General features: G+C 38.5%; 1 protein-coding gene across 2 annotated transcripts in view; it reads left to right on the forward strand.

Moving 5' to 3' along the window:
• The window catches only part of LOC134750474 (cGMP-specific 3',5'-cyclic phosphodiesterase-like), a 200,042-nt gene that overhangs the window by 81,650 nt on the left and 97,226 nt on the right, over window positions 1-21,166 (forward strand). The gene's annotated exons all lie outside the window — the stretch shown is intronic.

Raw genomic sequence — 21,166 nt, forward strand, 5'->3', positions numbered from 1 at the left:
GTTATTCTTCAAATAGTCAAAATAAATGGGCGTCACAACCTATCTCGGAAGTTGTCACAACTTACCTCGGTGTTAGGACTGTTGTGACAGGGGCAGTTGTTCTGGTTTTCGTAGATTTTCTCAAAAACTTTTATTCATGTTCCTGACAGGTTTTGGAAAAGTTTGAACTTAGCTACACATTATTATAAACTTCATAGCGATGGTATGCTTTGTTGCTGAGATATGTTAAAGTAAAAATTGCCACAACCCTCCTTGGTCTCCCTAGTAGACGTATAAGTGCAGCTAATATGATAATTGATAACGCATATCTATGATGGATCAAAACAAGTTATTCTTGGTATCCACGACCAGCAGCGATAGCATGGTTGCGTTATTATCGCCCGCCGTGTCATGCGTCACTTTTGCACTTACGCACTTGTTAGAACGTAACGTGACAGACGATAAAGAAGCGACCATTTTAGCCCTACAGAGATAAACCATTTTGGTATCATTATTGTATTTCATTGCATTAAGGCAAAAAAACTATAACTACACACATTTTTGTCCTTGACCCCTCCGAGGGACAATGCGTCATTAAGCGATAACCGAACGGGAAGTCCAAGTAATTTATTTACAATTAATTTGAACAATGGGTGCTAGACACCTTAGAAATGTTATGGCAATAGCAGTACAGTAAGATCAGGCACCGCCTGTCTTTATAGGGTTTTTGTAAATGGTGTTGTACTTTTTGTACCTATAAGGGGTCGTCCTGGCAACGGAAATGCACTTATTTTTTAGCCATCCTGTATATACTTTTTATGTACTTTTAGCAATAAATGAAGGAGTAATGTATAATAAATAACGATATAAAATGGGGCATTTTCTATGAAAAGGGACCTTATTGTCGATGGCGCTTACGCCGCACAGCGTCGCGCGGCATTGTATTTATATCGGAGCATCGTTAATAATGGCGTAAGCGCCATCGACAATAAAGTCCCTTTTCATAGAAAATACCACAAATTATTAGAATAAAACTAAAACCCAAATAATAGATGTAGCTCGGAAGTGTTAAAGTGGGACTGGGCTGGTCATGTCTGCCGCATGCCGAATGACATGTGGGCCAAAATAACCACAGAGTGGGTGCCCCATGAGTAAACCGGGGATCCGGCAGACCTCGTCGGCGATGGCGGGATAACTTGGACTCCTTTTTGAGCGACTGGCCAGATGTAGCTCAAAACCGGGAGGAGTGGAAGAAGAGGGGGAGGCCTTTGCCCAGCAGTGGGACACAATAGGCTCGTAATAATAAATATTAGAATAAAACATTTAGTGCAAATGTTGAAATACTGACCAGGTTTAAAAATAAAATAAATTCTTCGAAAGCGATTTTGTATAAATATATTCATTTTGTAGAACATTTATTTTAGATGTTTTTATTTTAATTTATTTTATTTATTTGGAAAGCAAACAGAAATAAGTGAGCAGGAGATGAGTTTACAAATACACATTAAGGACATTCACTTATTTCCTTAACAGCTCTCACTAAAACATGTAATAGAAATATACTACACTTAAACTACTCTTAGGGTACTAAATACCTATACAGTTACCAATTTACTAACACTAAGTGCTAAGCTCATCAAACAGAATTATGATTGCTAAGGGAGAAAGAGCCAAAGTAAAGAAAAGTAAAGAAATGTTTATTTATTTAATCTTTATTGTACAAAAGAAAACCTTACAGTACAAAAGGCGGACTTAATGCCATAAGGCATTCTCTACCAGTCAACCTTAAGGCTAAGCAGAGAAATTGTGGGCGGTGCTACAAATACAACAGCAAAAATAAAATAAAAATAACATATAATCACATATATACAAATATAATATACATATATACTATATATAATACATATATAAATAACGACGAGACTCATTATGAAACTAATAAAAATACACTAAGAAACTTTCTTTCCGCTAGCATAGAAAGCACGTAAGGACTTTTTGAACGCGAACTTATTTGGCGCATTTTTTATGTTAAAAGGAAGTCCGTTCCAAAGGCGCGCCACCTGCACAGTGAACGAATACGACATGAACCCGGTTCGGTGAAGAGGGATGGACAGAGACATATTGCCAGAAGAGCGAAGTTGGCGGTCGCGAGAAATGCCGTAGTATTGAAATAAGGATTTGAGGTACTCAGGAGAGTGTGGATCGTTAAGCACAGAAAAGAGTGGAAAGCAAGCGAATATTGCGACGTTGTCGAATTGGAAGCCAGCTAAGCTGAGAGCGAAAGGAAAAAAACGGAGGCAAAAAATGAAGCGAATGCAGTTATTCATCAGGTGATCCAATTTGTCGAGAAGCTTCACATGAATGTTCACAGTAACATCGATATATTTAATTGTCGATAAAATATTATGCTACGTCACTTTAGTATAATTGCCCTGAGTTAAGGGGCCCACTGACTATCAGTCCGCCGGACGATATCGGCCTGTCAGTTGTTCGGAACTGTCAAATTTTTGTTCTAACTGACAGGCCGATATCGTCCAGCGGACTGATAGTCAGTGGGCCCCTTTATCCCAGGTTTCGTACTCAGAGATACACTGAAATAATTAACAGTCTGTCTCTGAAATTCGTACGGCCTACTTAATTAACATTTTAAAGTCCTAAAGTGTGAGCCCGCTCTGCGAGGAATTTCATATCCATGTTCCCGGTTCATAATGAAATAAGCGAGTTATATGAAGACTGTGAACTCAGTGTGAAGTAATGAACATACGCGTCTGGCGTTGACAAGTAGGTACTGCTGGGGCCAAGGACCTACACTCTTCGATGTAGTAAGTAATTAATTAAGTTAATTTAAGGTAGTCTTATGTAATACAAATTTAATGTATTTACAAGGACCCATTTGCATGCTGCCAAAAACAGCTAAAAAGGCTAGACCATGTAACTTTTATAATATCTATGTAAAACCCTTTATATATGCAAATAAATGATTATGATTATGATACTCGTAGAGAAACGCCGTACACGCCGCGCCCTCGACCAGTGAAGACGTGTCGTGTCTCCGTGAAGACGGTCCTCGTAAATTGGACCGAAACATGTCGAGCTATTCGACTTGATAATACGTGAGTGACCCGGTTTAAAATAATCTATAGGTAATATGTTTGAGTCTCACGGGAGTTTTATAGTTAAAAATGATAGAGAAAGATAGTCTTATTGCGATTCCTATAAGAGGAAAGAGAAAATAGTGCCATGTTTTGTCCTTATCACGACCGGGTGGCATCATAGGTAGGAGGCAATAGCGAAATACCGAAATTTATAGTGAAAGAGAAAAAATACTATGCTGCCCAAATTATATATGAATACTTTCTCTTTTTATAGAGGTTTTAATAGAGTAATATCACAGCACTTCTCCTTCAAGTGACAAAACTCACAAAGCTCGTCAGGGTTGTCAAAAGCGCAGCAAACAAAGGCACAGCCCTAGTGCACAAAAGAACTTATTTTTAGCTCTTACCGACTGTGGTTTGCCGGGGACTAAAGGGGCCCACTGACTATCAGTCCGCCGGACGATATCGGCCTGTCAGTTAGAACAAAAATTTGACAGTTCCGAAAAACTGACAGGCCGATATCGTCCGGCAGACTGATAGTCAGTGGGCCCCTTAAATCAATAAAGAGTTATTTTTTTTAAGATGTACAAATGTACTTAATACTTATGGCATATTTTACAATATAGGCAATAACATAGATACAATTTTACAGTTTTATGGCGAAATAATACTAACTATATGTTAGTTTAGTCGGTAGTGTAGTGAGTGACACTGCCTACAAAGGTCCAGGGTTCGAATTCTGGTAAGAATATTAATTTGTGTATTTATCATAGAAATTTGAGGAGGGTATTTTCAAAAGGGTTTATTTTTGTATGGTTTTCATAGAGAACTAAGCCCTTTTGAAAAGATACTCATTTGTTCGTGAGTTATTGATGTTTTTATGTATATTTGTATCTTCCTATCTTTTACGTATGCATCGTCTTGTACCCACCCACAACACAAGCCTTATTGAAGATTGTGGAAGTTCTATCGATTTGTTTAAGATGGTCCCATACTAGGTCCCATAATGGTGTCCCATAATATGGAGGTTTTGGGATTATATTGAGCAACTTTTACTATGGGACCAACCACGAAATCGCGAAAAAAAATTTGTCTGTTCCATACATTTTGGCTGGTCCATTTTCTATGGGAGGGTAAAATTTTTTTCGCGAATTCGTGGTTGGTCCCATAGTAAAAGTTGCTCAGTATAATCCCAAAACCTCCCTGGCAACGGCAATGCACTTACTTTTTAGCTACCCTGTATATTTATTATTTTGATTCTAGCTTCTTCCTCTGTGTGGAATAATGATGATGATGATTTATAATAACTACCTACCTTATGTCCTTCCAAATGAGAAAATGGAAATTATTACCCCATTTGTCTCCAACGGACAGTAAAGGGTGGGGACATATGGAAATAACCCCTAATGCGAGGGACACGTTTGCGGATGAATCTGATGAATATTCACATTATTTACCTATAAACATGTCAGAGTTTAATCGGTATTAACATTCAGGCATTTAGGAAGGTTCCAGTTATTACCTAACCTTACCGTTAGGCATGTACCTACAGTCAACAAGGGCCTCACACTCTTCGATAGAGAAAGATAGTCTTATTGCGACTCCTATAAGAGGAAAGAGAAAATAGTGCCATGCTTTGTCCTTATCACCGACCGGGTTTTTATGGTCAGGTTATGGGTATATAGGTAGGAGGCGATGGCGAAATACCGAAATTTATAAGTGAAAGAGAAAAAGGATTATGCTGCCATACATTAACCTGTCAATACATGAATATGTCTTTCTCTTATCCCTGGTCGCTCGGTTTCATGTCTATAACTACTATACTATATCTATGACAGTCAACCAATTTGATTCCTTGGCCTAGATAGAACCTAATCGCTTTAACTACTAGATATATGTCATATATGACAATTATGACATATATCACTCAATAAGCCCTGTCGTAGAAGATAAACAAATTGATTCATTATAACATGGTTCTATAGTGGCCTAGGAATCAAATTGGTTGACTGTACCTAATAGGCAATAAATAATAATACTTATTTAGCCTATACACAGTGCGCGAGAAGGCTTGGGCTAGAGTCCCCAAGCTGGGCCAAAGCAGGTTAGGCCAGACTTCACATGCACTTTTGAATTACAGCTGTAGCAATACAGCTGTTGATCCCAACCTACCTTCAACCGACCAGACCAAAAAATATTGGACACCCACGCATTATGATAAAGATAGCCCGTGTGGCGTCACGCCTACGCCTTTTGAATGCATAGCGACATCAAAAGTCCCCACTCCCGAAGTTTGATGCGCTTTTCTTGGTCTAATGACCAATTATTGATTGATAAAGCGTGTCATGTCAGCCGATAGACGTCCACTGCTGGACATAGGCCTCCCCCAAGGCTCGCCACTCCGACCGATCCTGTGCCGCTCGCAACCACCGAATTCCCGCGACCTTCACCAGGTCGTCGCTCCATCTCGTTGGAGGCCTACCGGTAGTTCGTTCGTTCGTTGATTGATATACAAAAGAAAAAAAAAAGTGCAGCCATTCGGGCCAAGCGAACTCTGCATGACATTTTTAACGAAAAAGTGTGGCAATGTCATGATTAATGTCAAATGTCTATAACAGTATGATGTTTATAATGAGTACTCCCTTACTTAGTTATATTCAAGTTGGTGCACAGTTAGCTTAGACGGCTTCTACACTTTTTCACGGCGCGACGTCACAAGTCCCCACTCTCGAATTTTGACGCGCTATATCTTGGTCATTTTCTGTTTCATTTTTGCACGGCGCGACGTCACAAGCCTCCCCCACTCTCGAACTTTGACGCGCTATATCTTGGTCATTTTCTGTTTCATTTTTGCACGGCGCGACGACACAAGTTCCCCCCACTCTCGGACTTTGACGCGCTATATCTTGGTCATTTTCTGTTTCATTGACAAAAAAAGTAGCACAATCGAACTAGGGCAAAGCTTGAAATCTCTAGAACAGTCCTGAGTTTGCATGGTAATAAAAGGTCCTGTTTTCATGTCCACACCATCTATTCTGTCGTTTGGGGACCTCGAAGAACCGCCGCGCCGCCATCTCGGGAAATGTGTTTCTTTCTTTAGCATTGGTTGTTATCAAGCGGAGCGGAGCAGTGATGTGGATATTGGTTGATTCCCGCTCGTGTTCTCTCATCTCCGCTCATCACCTCCTTTTTTTCAAACAAACAAGCCTATGTGGCTTGCCTGACTGTTAGTGTACTTACTCCAAACGATGGAGCCTAATTTTGGAAAAATAAGTTATTTTGGGAAAACTAACCCTAATTTCTCAACAAGAAGTAAAAACATTTGCAGAATTCTGTATTATTGTCTGTTAGGCAATTTTTTTAACTCTCCACTTTGTGTTGATGAGTAGAGAAATCTCTTAAATAAACAGAGATAAACTTTAAAAAGTAATAAACGTAAAGGGCCCATCTTTCCATTTGAGCGCTGTCGGAAATTGATATCATTTTCGTCACAACCTCCGTTTGTCAACATCGCCTCTGCTTATATTTTCCCGAGGATCATTCAAGCCGGCGTCCATACACATATTTCTTGATTTATTGATTTTTATATTGTCTTCGGTTACCGCGATAGTTACTCGTGAAATAAAACTATGAAAACTGATTATATCGCGTATATTGAATTAATAATGCATCCCATTGATATTTATTTATTTATATTTATTTATTGTTTGATTCCCAAAAGAAAAAAAATGTGCAGCCATTCGTGCATTCGGGCCAAGCGAACTGCATGGCATTTTAACGATAAAGTGTGGCAATGTCATGATTAATGTCAAATGTCTATAACAGTATGATGTTTATAATGAGACTCCCTTACTTAATTCTATTCAAGTTGGTGCAAAGTTAGCTTAGATGACTTCTACACTTTTGCAAGGCGCGAAGTCACAAGTCTCCACTCTCGAACTTTGACGCGCTATATCTTGGTAATTTTCTGTTTCATTTTTGCACGGCGCGACGTCACAAATTCCCCCCACTCTTGAACTTTGACGCGCTATATCTTGGTCATGTTTTGTTTCATTTTTACACGGCGCGACGTCACAAATCCCCCCCACTCTCGAACTTTGACGCGATATATCTTGGTCATTTTCTGTTTCGTTGACAAAAAACTATAACTTACAACTGGGAAACTTATGGGAAACAATAAAGACCCGTAAAAACTATTAGGTATAATGTATTCAAAAGGTACCCAAATACAAAATACGGTACGTAGCGGCCCCTTTTTTGAATATGTATCGTTCAATTTAAATAATCACAATTATTTAGCTGTGGCGCTAGTGACCACGTTGATGGGCTCTTAACGGTTTAACCGCTTAACCTCGGGTCGGTGGGATAGTACAAGTGGCCCTTAGGAGGTAGAATAAGTCACACAGTCTACCAATTTTGCCATGAGACACTACGAGATCATAAAAATAGGCGTCCATAGGCTACGGTGACCGCTTACCATCAGGCGGGCCGTATATGCTTGTTTGCCACCGATGTGGTATTAAAAAAACCTGATGTGCCGTTGGAATGTTTCCAAAATTGAAAAATTTCCAAAATCCAATCCAGAATATTTCATAATGTATGAAAATCCAAATTTTCAAAAATATAAGAATATCCAAAATTAAAGTTTCCTTTGTTTACTGTCAAATTTCCGAGAACTTTTCCAACTTTCCGCATCTTGCATATCTGTAGGTAATTACCAAGTCCAAGTTCCTGTTAAGAATATTAATAACACAATAAGGAACTCATCTAAAATGTCTCCTTGTCTCAATTTCCATAAGCTTGTTAAGTAAATGCCTGAAGGGGCGCATCACAAACCAAATTAACTCGACCTATGTAACTTAATTAAACAACAAGTAAATTGTTACTTGCAAGAGTTGCGAGAGAATATTAAGTAACTTTTACTTAAATAACTTTGGTTAAAATAATAGTAAGGAGCAAGCAAAATAAGAGTAAGAAGTAGAAGTAGAAGCGGGAGTGGGAAGGGTAGACCAGGTCAAGAGCACCCTAAACTGGCGAACGTGTACATGAGGAATGTTATGAAAGTGAAGGAAGCAAGAGGTATGTTGGGATCGTAGCAAGTAGAAATTCGTGGTCTCTGCCTACCGCTCCGGGAAATAGGCGTGATTATATGTATGTATGTAAAATAATAGTTTTCAGTATAAGCTCACAATTAAATAACCATCCTATGTCTAATGGCTCTGTGAGCTGTAGACCCCCGTGGCACCGCCATTTTGAAATACATTTTGAAGGTCAAATTCTAATTGCACTTTTATGGCTATGCTTCCCTCAAAATAGTGTATAAAACCTTTTTAACAGTGTATAAAAACCCGTGTTGGGCTGAAGAAGGATCAAATCCAGCTACAAACAGTAGATAAACACAGAAAGATGCTAATACAAACCGTCAAAATGGGGTAATAATGTAATGTAAAAAAAACTATACATGTTTTGAAGACGTTCTATTTATTATTAACCTCACCTAAAACCGAATTGCGCAACAAAACAGCATTCTGCTTTTAATTTTTTCAGATATTTCATTTCAATTGAGAATTTTTTGAAGGACGTTTTTTTGAGTGTCGATTAAAATGATCTTGTATGGATGCCTGATTTAGGCGAAGGCGGGTCAAATCAAGCGAAAAGACAGTAAACACAGAGTGACAAGCCAGCGGCGTGTGAAAAACACCTCGAGAATTGCACAGCTTTAGAGAATAATGCCTACAATTTTTTAGCGTACCTAAGCTATTTTTTTACTCGTTTTACTTGCGGAAAAACTGAAAAACCGGCCAAGTGCAAGTCGGACTCGCGCACGAAGGGTTCCGTACCATTACGGTAAAAAAAAAACAAAAAAAATCACGTTTGTTGTATGGGAGCCCCATTTAAATATTTATATTATTCTGTTTTTATAGTATTTGTTGTTATACTTTCAACTGTCTAGCTATCACGGTTCATGAGATACAGCCTGGTGACAGACAGACGGACAGACGGACGGACAGACGGACAGCGGAGTCTTAGTAATAGGGTCCCGTTTTTACCCTTTGGGTACGGAACCCTAAAATTTCGTTTATAAATTTAGATTGCAAAATATCTCTTCAAGATTTGTATTTTAATATTCTCCGTATATTTTATATTGTCGTCATGTTGCTTATGTTAGATATTTGCTAAAACTACTTCTATCAGTAATGTTAGACTGTTGTATCAGCAGGCACAGCCTACAGCAAGCCTAGGAGACACATTAAAGTACCTAGTAGTGTTAAAAAGACATAAATAGGTCCTGTCAAGACCCATTTTGAATATTTTGCCTGGTAGGCACATATATTTTATTCCTTTTACCTTTCTAATTCCGCCTTCACAGTTAAACCTTAATTTGGAAAGGCACTCCAAATCGAGTATTTCTTTCAGTTTATATTTCTTAAATGTTGACAGTGTCTCATCGTCTCATCCTTTATCGCTCGGCTCGTATTTCAAAGGAAACAATTTAAATACACAAAAAGGACGCCTCCATTTAAATATCGGTAAAAAGTTGATTGAAATGCTTGAATGTTTTTCAAATGTTTTTAACTAACGACAAAGTGAAATAAGTAAACAATTTAAAAGGTAACCTTCGCATTTTTTTACATTTGAAAAAAAAATGAAAAATATATTTAAACATAATTAGCATATATATTTTTATAAAACCATTTTTTTCGATACCCCATTAAGTCTCATAATTCTCATAAACTCAACGATGTTTTTTCGACAAAATCCATCATTTTGGTATTTTTTACGGTTCCGTACCTCAAAAGGAAAAAATGGAACCCTTGTAGGATCACTGGTGCGTCTGTCTGTCTGTCCGTCTGTCACAGCCTATTTTCTCCGAAACTACTGGACCAATTAAGTTGAAATTTGGTTTTATGGTTAACGAGTAGAATAAGTACTCTGTGCAGATATATCGTCCCTTTGACCGTCACTCTATTTGATACTGAGTGTACAATAGGAACCTAGTTAGTATCGATCTAAACGTAGGCGGCCTAGGAGAGACAAGACCCCTAATACAACTTGGCTATACAGACTAACTCTCTTAGACCTCGCATTAAAAGTCACACACACACACACACACAAACACTTATTTCCAATGCTATTTGCTTTGGTTTTTTTTTCTTGTTGCAGCCTTTATTTTTTATTCTTTATTTTTTCATTTTCTTGTCATCTTTATACAATATTACATATATATATGTATATATATCTAGTACTGCGCAAATACATGTATACCTACTGCTAGATAAGATTAAATGTGATCCGGGAGAGGTGGTGCTTCCTGCCGTCATACAGTTTTTACTAGTACGGAGGAATCGTTTCCTGCTCTTATAAACAACATGATGTAAATTAAAATTGTACTTAAAGGAAATAAATAAATTGAAATTGAAACCCGTCCCCAAAAAGCCGCTCCCATACAATCGAAGTTACGCTCTTTTTAAAACGACACTAAAATAACATGAAACTTGATATGAACATTCAAATAACAAATGTATCTATGGCTTGTACAAGTTTTTGTTGCTAAAAATTTTAATACAAAGGAAGTAAAGCCAGTAGAAGGTTTACAAACAAAACTCCCACTCGCTCTATTTTCTTTTTTATTGATAAAATATACATTTTACAAGTCAAAAACAGGCCAGAGTCAGGCCAGGCCAGGTTTTGGTCGTCTTTCGGCCAGAAATCCGCACTCGACGGTATCCTGCAGCGGCTGTATCACATAAAGGTAACGTTCAGTTTCAGGCTACACCGCATTACAGAGGACATTTATACAATATTTATTATTATTGTGTTGTGTCCTACTGCTGGGCAAAGGCCTCCCCCCGTTTTTTCCATTCCTCCCAGTTTTGAGCAATCTTAGGCCATTATTTTAAAAATGTGTCTGACTCGTCTCGCTATCGCCTACGTGGTCTACCAAATCCCCGTTTTGAGCTGGGCATTATGAAGGTAATGTTGGTCACTTTGTCAAGACATTAATATAAAAATAATGCCGGCAGCATTGTCAAAAATTACAAATATCAAAAATCCAACCGTTTACATTTAATTTGACATTTGTGGCAGTAATGTCTTGCAATACTGGTTTAGTCTGAATCCGAACGGCACTTGACTATGGCGCCCGTCACTAACCTTACATGCTCCATCTAGTCACTAAATCTGTGGGTTCCTTCAATTCCTTTTGAACCTTACCCCTGTAACATAAATGCTAAATTATAACACTCCCTTTAGCCCCTCCCCTTTAGTTAACTCCACTTACATAAATATCTCTTTGACGTCGTATAATTTACAGCGTTCGGGAAATTGTGGTTAGTGGAGCTAAAGACGAGTGACTAATACAGACCTTTAGTAAGATTAACAGTTTTAAATGATTCACGGTTAGTTTCACAACTTATATTGACCGGGATATAGACCGTGATTACCTTTTTTATTGGGTTTATATCCCGGTCAATATTATAGTAAGATTGCCAGCGCATCAGAAGATACACTGTTTTAAGGTATGTACTGTTAGGTTCAGACTGTACCAGCATTACTGCTGCAGTAATGCGGCGCAACATTGAAGAGAACAGTCTAACACTTTAAACTCGCGTTTTGTACACACACCGGGTCTAACGCGATAGAAATTTCGTTTTTTTTTACCTATTTCCGAACGTTGCAACCAGCGGGCTTAGCACGGTAGCATTTTTATCGCCTGTCACCATGCCTGTCACGTTCTAACAAGTAGGTAAGTGCGAAAGTGACAGACATAGTGACAGGTGATAAAAATGCGACCGTGCTTAGCCCGCAGGTTGCATTAGCTGTGGTCACGGAAGATTCATGTACTAGCAAAATGTCAATTGAGATATTGGTAAACAACACTAAACTACCCGACATTAGTTAATATAAATGTTCGGGGTAGACATATCAAATTTATCTACCTGTAATATTGAAATTTAGTCGAGTTAGACCCGGTAATAACATTGATTAAGAGAACAGTCTTTGACATTTGCAGCAACAATGTAATCGGCAGCAATACTGCTGCAACTTTGATCTTGACTATATCTCTGCCCTAACTTTTGCCTTACCATAGTTGGGTTAGCTAAAGTAAATATAGCGCGAAATTATTTAATCTAACGTAGATAAACACAAGCTCCCTGGTGTAAGCAAACAAGCACACAGACCGGATATCCTGCAACTCGTTCGTATATCGATGGAGGGCAAACACTGCGAGTAATATCTAGATTTTCTAGATCTATAATTGCTGGAATTTAGAGTTCTAGACAGACACAAACATTGATGATTGCACAAGATTATTGACATTGAAGCAGTAACATAGAAGCGTAGAGAAAAAACCGGACAAGTGCGAGTCGGACTCGCCCACCGAGGGTTCCGTACTTTTTAGTATTTGTTGTTGTAGCGGAAACAGAAATACATCATCTGTGAAAATTTCAACTCTCTAGCTATCACGGTTCATGAGATACAGCCTGGTGACAGACAGACGGACAGCGGAGTCTTAGTAATAGGGTCCCGTTTTTACCTTTTGGGTACGGAACCCTAGAAAACCAAGCTTAGTGCTCACTCCATACACCTGGTTATTAGCCCGAAAGCTTGACATAATGATGGCATGACGACTAAGGGGACTGGGGGGGGGGGGGGCACAGAATAAATAATAGTACTACCGTACAGAAAGGAAACTTCCTACAAAACCGAACTTTGACAGCGGTTCAGCGATGAATCATGCTGTCCCTTTCTAATATATGGCAATATCCCTTTCGTCTATTTAGGGTTGTCAAAATTCAAGTCATTATCTTATCTGTGGTCGTGCACGCAACGAGACGTCAATTTGTGTCAACCCTAATAATTGCTCGGAGCAATGCTGAGCCGAACGGAGCTGAGAATACCTGAAAGGAGTTTCGCACCCCTGCTAGGGCGTCCGTTGTGAAATTGGTATTCATGACATGTTGCCAAGGGCCTGACACTCTTTGATAGAGAAAGATAGTCTTATTGCGATTCCTATAAGAGGAAAGAGATAATAGTGCCATGCTTTGTCTTTATCACCGACCGGGCATTTTTTCATGGTCGGGTTATGGCATCATAGCAAGGAGGCGATGGCGAAATACCGAAATTTATAAGTGAAAGAGAAAAAGGATTATGCATTATGCTGCCATACGTCAATTTCCTTGATGAAATGCAGCTGCACATTAAATTAAAAGGAAAGAAGGTAGATAAATATGTCCTAGCTCAATTTTTTTTTATTATAATTTTTAGCAACCAAATTCAATACCAGTGTTAGTGTTCGCATCCGTACTAAGGAATGGAAACCGGTATTTGTTTGTATGAAATTTTGGTTAATAACCGGTCATTAACCGGTGTTTCCATACAATTGTAAACCTGTGTACATTCCTTAATCCGTACATAAGTATTGGCCCTATAACCTGCCTTATAAAAACTGGAAAGTCCGTTTTTTTGCCTATCTGCCAGTGTGCCAGTTATCTAGGTAAGTAACTATTACCATAGAGTAACTTATACTAGACCGGTACTGTCATAGTAAATTTTGTAACCCCAGTAAATTTACTGCCATCTGTCGACACACTTTAAAACTAAAAATGAAGATTTATAAAAATACGATAAAATGTATTTAAATATGGATAAATGGTTTTTTTATTTGCATTAATTATTTATATGGTTTTGACCCATGTTCTTTCACTGATATGCGTTAAAATTGTTAAATAACAAACGAAACCTTCAACGCCATCTATACGACAGTAGGCCAAAGCTAGTAGCGCCCTCTGAACGAGAATCAAATTTTCTTGATTTTCGAGGCACGTTTTTTCTTTAGACTGTATCCATCTATTACGGAGTTATATCTATCTTTGCTATTACAAAAATTTTCCAAGTGATTAGCGGGCCAACCTCAAGTATCAAAAATTCATTGTTCGTCACTAACCAAACCTGACGAAACTCTCAAAGACAAAGAAGGCTTAATTTATTTTTAAAGATGACATCGCGGCCCCGGGCACAGATCACTAATAATAGATGAAGCATCTACGAGTACCGGTCACCGCGTTCTGGTGTCCACACACAAAAATTTTAGGGGCGTGGAGCCGAGTTAGATGACATTGTGAGATTGTAACCGCTTTTCAGTTGCGGTGCAGTTGCCATAGACTGGTTACATGTTCAGAAAATGTTTCTCAGAAGGTATTCCGAGAGGAAATGTACGAGTTTACTATAAACATTACTTAAATCACTGTACGTGTACCTTCACATCTTGATTTGAAAAAAGGGGACGTACAACCGTTTCAAATAGAAAAATAATTTCCCAAATAGGTTCAGCCGTATTCGTGTTATCGGGGAATATACACAAAAAAACAAAGACCCTGATGAATTGAGAAGTTGAGAACCAGTTTTTTAACACTTTTCCAGGCCGCACCAATCTACAATGTTTTCCCAAAATACCAAATATATTCTACTTAATCCAGCTTTGATGATTTATTTCAAGACGTCACATTTCCCAAGGTGCAATCTAATTTAAACCTTAAATCCGAACGCTAAAGTTGAAGTTTTATTGGCGCGTATGTGGTCAACTAATCGTAGGTACTATGCCTGGAAAAGTTGAAGTCGGTTACAAGTTACAATACAAGTGGCATATAATGGAACTAAAAGATACATATTGCGCAGTATTATACAAGTAAACGCGCCTAAGGCGCATTTGGATGACTTCGAAAACGGGGTAGTTTTGAAAATGAGAAATATCTTTAAAACCAGAACCAGATCAGAGTTGAATGATTCACGGTTAGTTTCACTAGACTTATATTGATCGGGAGCTCATAAATAATACAAAAGGTAATCACGGTCTTTATCCTGTTCAATATAAGTACAGAACCAGATAATACTTTAGCAACACTTACGGTTTTCTTACCAAGGCATTTACAGTAGAAAAACCGGCCAAGTGCGCCAATCGGACTCGCGCACGAAGGATTCCGTATCATTACGCAAAAAGCGGCAAAAAAATCACGTTTGTTGTATGGGAGCCCCACTTAAATATTTCATTATCCTGTTATTAGTATTTGTTGTTAAAGCGGCAACAGGAATACATCATCTGTGAAAAATTCATCTGTCAGCTGTCTATCATGTCTGTCTGTCTAGCTATCACGGTTCATGAGATACAGCCTGGTGACAGAGCGACAGATGGACAGACGGAAAGACGGACAGACAGACAGACAGACAGACAGACAGACAGACAGACGGACGGACAGCGGAGTCTTAGTAATAGGGTCCCGTTTTTACCCTTTGGGTACGAAACCCTAAAAAGCTTCTAGTTTAATATAATAGATACTTGCCATTTTCAAAATGACCCTGCTTTCAAAGTTACCCGCATTCACCTTATTCAATTCAATTTATTTATTTAAGACAACACTGGCCCATAACGGTTAGTAACAATTAAGGTTAAAAACTAAGTGTTAGTGGACCACAAAAAACAGAAAACGACAAAACAAAAACAGTCAGCAATAAAATTCTTACAACTCACCTAATAGCGGTTATGACACATTCAAAATGCCGCATTATAGGTGAGTCGTATCGGCCCGCAACAGTGGTCAGGATGGGGTTGGAGCTGGCCCGCACTCTGCAGAGCAACGAGGCAATTCTCTTGCGTATTATTATGGCATAGTAGTCATCCGTGTGAGCTTGCGCAAACATGCCCGATGCGCTGCAGAAACGGGACAGCCCCAACAACATCCTGAAACCATTATTATATTGGACGCGCAGGGAACTGATGGTCTTCTGCGTATAACTAGTCCAGAGGCTGCACGTGTAGAACACCTGATAATAGGCTTTAAATAACGTTACTTTTACCTGTTGGCTACATCGTGCAAACCTCCTTATTAGCATGTTGCATCGGACTGCCAGTGCCCTGCGCTCCCTTTCTATATCTAATTGGTCTTTAAGGTCGTCGGTGACATAGTGTCCAAGATATCTAAATGTGTACACGCGGTCGAGTATGTTATTATTAAGTTTTATGTCAGGTACACTTTCCGGTAGCTTGCCCCCGACGGCCTTAAATACCATATATTCGCTTTTCTTAGCGTTATACCGTAAGCCATGTTTACTTACGTACTCTTCACATATGCTTAGTAGTTTTCTCAATGCCCTGACCGTTGGACTGAGCAGCACCATATCGTCTGCGTAGCTGATGTTGTTGATACTAACATCATCAACTCTGCATCCTACTGGAGTGCTGCTCAACCCCTCGATCAGGTCGTTAACGTACAGGTTGAAGAGCTTGGGGGCGGTTATACCCCCCTGCCTCACCCCACACTCCAACCTGTACGACTGAGAAAACCTACCAGCCCATCTGACGCTATTGCTCTGGTTATGTGTGTGGAAACCTTGCGGTCCTTCAAAAAGCAGAGTCTATTGGTGGTAGTCTATGGCTCCAAGACTCGAGCTTTGCAAGTAATTTCGGACGGTTAAATGAGTTTGCAGTCTTATTTAAGTTAAGACAACGTTTACGTCTAATATATTTTAGTATTAAATGGTTTTTAATTTGCTTTGTTCTTGATTTTTGAGTATTAAGATTGACTTAATTAGGCTTTTTAACGAAAGTTTGTGGTATAATAGAAGCCGCTGCGTATTAAATGGACATTTACTTCAGCGGTCTGTTTAATTAGGTGATTTTCAAATGGTTGTCACGCCCACGCTATCTCGCTATGCTTAATGATTCTCATTAAGTTCACTTCAGATGAAAAAAAATTGTAGACTGTAGAGCTGACTCTACAGGCCTGAGCCAAGCTAACTGTAGCGATTTGATATCACAGACTGTGAAAGTGTTATTTTAAAGGTCATAATTTCATAGAAGTTGGACGTTTAAAATAACACTTAACACTGGACCCGGGTATGTCCTTAAACTACGTCCGGACCCGGGTATGTCCTTAAACTACGTCCAAAAGAGAGGCATGGGCACTGTGAATGACCTCTCGCTTTGTGTGGTAGGGCACAGGACAGCGGATGTCATTCCAGATCTAGAGCAGAGCGCGACTGGGGAAGTACCTCCACCTTACAGAAAACCGCAGCCAAATAACACTAGACCCTACTCATAGTGTTGTGTTCCTGCCGGTGAGTAAGGTTGCCAGAGCTCGAGGGAGAGGAGTGTTAGGGTCGGCAACGCGCATGTAACTCCTCTGGAGCTTGTTACATAGGCTACGGAGACTGCTTAACATCAGGCGGGCCGTATGCTTGTTTGCCACCGACGTAGTATATGTATATATATATATATATATATATATATATATATATATATATAAAAAAAACACGCACTGGGCTATCAAAGTCGCTGCTGAGTTAGCTTTGGTCTGTCTCTATTTATGTTAACCATTAAACGCATATTGTTGCCAAATATATACAAAGCATTGCACAGCTCACAGATTCAACAGAAAAAAAATGGGTTTCAAAAAAAAAATCATGCATTTAAGGGTTAAATAAATATTTTTTACTATTTTCACTTCAGTTCTAAAAGTATACTGACAATTTCATTTGAATTGTTACGGATGAACCTAACCTGTCAGTGTCAAAAGTAAAAATTTGTTCAACCAGAAAAATCGTGATAAAATTATGTCATTTATACATCAGCCGCACCCTTGCCGCACCTATACGGAGCAAACAAAATCGTTGAATAACGCAGCGTCTTACGTAAGCGAACAACTCGCGAACGCGAAGCGAAGCGGCGCGGCGGGCCCACGGCGTTCGTGTTCGCCCTCGTAGGACACTTTTATAGGTATCAAAGGATTGATTTAGCCGCGTCGCATCGCTTCGCTTCGCGTGTTGTTCGCCTACGTAGTACGCTGCGTAATAATCCATACTAATATTATAAATGCGAAAGTCTGTCTGTCTGTCTGTCTGTCTTTCTGTCTGTGTGTTCCCTCTTCACGCTTAAACCGCTGAACCGATTTAGATGAAATTTGGCATAGAGATAGGTTGAGTCCCTGAGAAGGACATAGCATAATTTTTATCCCGAAAATCATCTCTTAAGAAAGTAAAAAGCGGGGTGGAATTGAGATAATTAACGAAGTGCCTGCTAATTTGTGTGCATAATATGCTCAAATTTAGATTGCTATGAAATTTTTTCCAGGCGCTATTCTTACTCTAGCTGCGGTTACGAGTTATAGAGGTATAGAGTCGCCTGCTTGCGCCTTCTGGAAACATTGGGACAATGTACATATGGGATCTAGAGGCTTAGTTTATAGGTTATTATAAGTTAGTATAGGTTTAACTAACATAGGCTTAAGGGAATGTACACTAACACTATGGACATTAGTCTGAAATAAAATAATATATTGATTGATTGGTTACTAAGTCCACGCAGACGAAGTGGCGGGCAAAAGCTAGTGATACAATAAGTAGAAAAAGAACAATCGTTCAACCCCTTTGACGTCGGCTAACAATGATATTGCCATAAGGCAGCGAAAACAATTTCTCTAGGGATGTCTCGAGTCAATAGTCAATACTACCGGGGCACGTGATGCCACAGTACCCATAAAATGTAACAGTAGTTCCGATAACGCCTTACAAAAAATATTACACCTTATTTTATATTGATTTTAATTAAATTATTTTAAAACTAGGCACTCACGTATTATTAAGTCGAATAGCCCGGTATGTTTCGATCCAATTTACGAGGATCCTCTTCTTGGAGCAGCCCTCGACCAGTGAAAACGTGTCGTTGCTCCGTGAAGAGGATCCTCGTAAATTGGATCGGAACATGTCGAGCTATAATTCGACTTAATAATACGTGAGTGACCCGTTTAAAAATAATTTAATATATTTGAGTTAGATTTTAATTATTTATATCATTTCTTCTCTAAAGCATTGATAGCCTAGTGGTAGGGTATGTGACTTTCAATCCGGAGGTCACAGGTTCGAACCTCGATTCATACCATATGAGTTTATCGAACTTACTACGATATATCCTTTATTATGTACCAGTCGCTTTTCTATAAAGGAAAACATTGGGAAGAAATCAAACCTAACCACGTTTTCCCTTTGAGTTAGAAGCACGAATTAATAAACTAGTGGATGTGAAATGACTCCTATTTAGTATGAAAACCAGTGTCGCTAAACTCACACATTCATAGCCACGTTAAAATACGTCACACACTTACAAAATTGCTCTGATTCGTAGCAACTTTCCATACCAAAAAGTTATTACCGGTGGACATTTTTCGAACGAATATCAACTGTAGGCTACATGAGTGACGGTTTAAATTATAATGCCAAAGCTATATGACATACGACTCTTTCATTATCTCATTCATCTCACAAAAGCTCGCTCAACGTTCACCTAATACAACTACTCAACACCAGATGGCGTTATTTTATATAATTTTAAAATCACTTATTACAGGCGAAAAGGGCTAAAAAACCAGTATAAGTAAGGTCTAATTACGCATGGTTTGTTACGGATCTCACGGTCACGTTACACTGGTGTTTTCGAGACCTCTACACGCCTGCGAGTAGCTAACCGTTGGAACTTCTTTCCATTCGACGATATAGGGAGGGGACAGTGTAATCGGAGTGTTTTATCGATATTTGTGTGTTCAGTTAGGTATTGATATTTCATTACCGTATGTTTTAACACATTTAGATGATACTTTATTTATGATTATAATATAGGTAGTGATAATCGTGATTGTATGAAAAATAATATGTAGTACAGTACAACAAATATCTAACTAGAAATTTGTTTCTTATTAATTGACCAACTAGGTTGTTAATGTGAACATTAAATATATCTTAAAGTCAAACAGATAAAATCATAGTTCTTTAAAGGTCTATTAACTCGGTATTGCTGTTATTTTGTGATCACAAATCTGCAATTACTTACATAGGTAAGTATTCGTCTTTAACAATATATTTACTTGTAGCAGCATTTAAGGCCAATCTAGACGGGACAACCTGATTAAATTGTCAAATTAATTGTATGGTGTGAAAGCATACATGAAACTGGCTCATCGATCCCACTTGATTTGATTGTAAGATTGTGACCTATCAAATCAGGAAGGGGGGCGGCAAAATTCCAATATTTCACGCTAGTTTGCGTGGTACGGAACACTTTTTATTAATTAAGTGAGCCCGAATGTCACTAATAATTACTAAATTAGTAACTAAGTTTTAGGCGTGTGGACGCTAGATGGGATGTATGGCAATTTTATCCCCAGAAATCTTTCTCTAAGAAATGCTCCTAGCAAATGGTGCTATATTTTTGCGGAAACTAATTTTCTTGCCCAGTAGCATTGACCCATTTATTTTTAATATCGGCATCTTGTGGTAACCTACAATAATTAATAATAAAGAAATAGAAAATATAAAACGTTTATTCATGGCACATTGCATGCATTGTACGCATAAGTGCATTAAGTACCTAGTCTAATTATATTAACGATGAAAATATGATGGGTGTAAAAAACAAAAACGTATGTAAAGGAATACGAAGGTTTGAAAGGTTGCCATGAAATGACCCCGACTTAACTTAGTGCTTGATGACCAGAGCTGCCATATTTACTAAGACATTGATTATCCCAAATAATAATTAGAAACGTGTCTAAAATAATAATTTATTACCGAACTACCAAACATCAAACTTGAAATATCGTAACTTTAACTTTATCGATATAAATATCGACATTGCGCAGCATCTGAGTAGCGAAGTTATTTGACATTTAGGATAGCGAATATTCCAGATAAACGTAAAGAATAGTGACAAAGGATTGTGAACTCTAAGTTCTAACTGATAAAATATAGATTTACTTAACGAACATTCGTAAATAATGCAATAGAAACAGATTTTTCGTATTTATCGGATTATATTTAAATAAATAACCACCGGTGATAGGAAATACCTCCACGTGAAAGATTTTTTAAACCGCTGTGATTTCTGCAGCTTAATACTGCACAATACGGCATTTTAAATTTAATTATCAATTTTTGTTAGACGAGCGTACGTACGACGTGAATGTCATTCGAGCATGAAGTTTACACAACAACTGAGCATAGTCTGTGCATAAAGTGAGTCGGTCGCTACTAACTGTCGGATAGAC

Source organism: Cydia strobilella, chromosome 20 (genome assembly GCF_947568885.1).
Source record: "Cydia strobilella chromosome 20, ilCydStro3.1, whole genome shotgun sequence".
NCBI lineage: Eukaryota > Metazoa > Arthropoda > Insecta > Lepidoptera > Tortricidae > Cydia > Cydia strobilella.